This window comes from Octopus bimaculoides, chromosome 10 (assembly GCF_001194135.2).
Source record: "Octopus bimaculoides isolate UCB-OBI-ISO-001 chromosome 10, ASM119413v2, whole genome shotgun sequence".
Classification (NCBI taxonomy): Eukaryota; Metazoa; Mollusca; class Cephalopoda; order Octopoda; family Octopodidae; genus Octopus; species Octopus bimaculoides.
The window spans coordinates 19,789,548-19,790,255 of NC_068990.1; the positions used below are offsets into that span (position 1 = coordinate 19,789,548).

At 33.3% G+C, this 708-nt stretch overlaps 1 protein-coding gene across 5 annotated transcripts in view; it reads left to right on the forward strand.

The window, feature by feature from the left end:
* The window catches only part of LOC106876210 (cys-loop ligand-gated ion channel-like), a 526,199-nt gene that overhangs the window by 485,741 nt on the left and 39,750 nt on the right, over positions 1-708 (forward strand). The window lies entirely within an intron of this gene.

A 708-nucleotide genomic window follows, 5' to 3' on the forward strand; every position in this document is an offset into this window, starting at 1 on the left:
CGCACAAATACCTTTAGATTCACTTCATCATTTAAATTTAATTTGTCAATTGAAACCGTGACCTATACACTGACAAAATTCTGTGCTGCGTGGAATTTTGTCAGTGAACAGGCCGCGGTTTCAAAGCGACGAAAATATATTGACAAATTGAATTTAAATGTTGCAGTGAATCTAACGGATTTTGTGTGTTTTTAAATGGCTTATAAACACCTTCCACGCAGCAATTGTTTTTGTTTCAGTATACGATCTCAGATCAAGTCATTTGTTATGCAAGTGCATCTCCGTACTACTACTACTACTACTACTACTACTACTACTACTACTACTACTACTACTACTACTACTACTACTACTACTAATAATAATAATAATAATAATAATAATAATAATTATAATAATAATATCATTATATATATAACACATGTTCAAATAATGTAACTCAGAAGCCCATATCCACGAACGCAAGGCACATATACACTTACTAAACACATAGACACACAGACATATGTCAGGCGTAATGCATGCGAAGATAGGGATACGTATGGCAAAAGCAAAATGGAACAGACAGGAGAAGACCGGAGAGAACAGGAGACGGAATGTGTGACGAAAGAATCTGACAAATAAATGAATAACTATGATAATGAGAGTAATAATAATAATAATAAAGCTGAAGTGCAGGTAAACAGTGCATGTGTTTAATTGGAAATA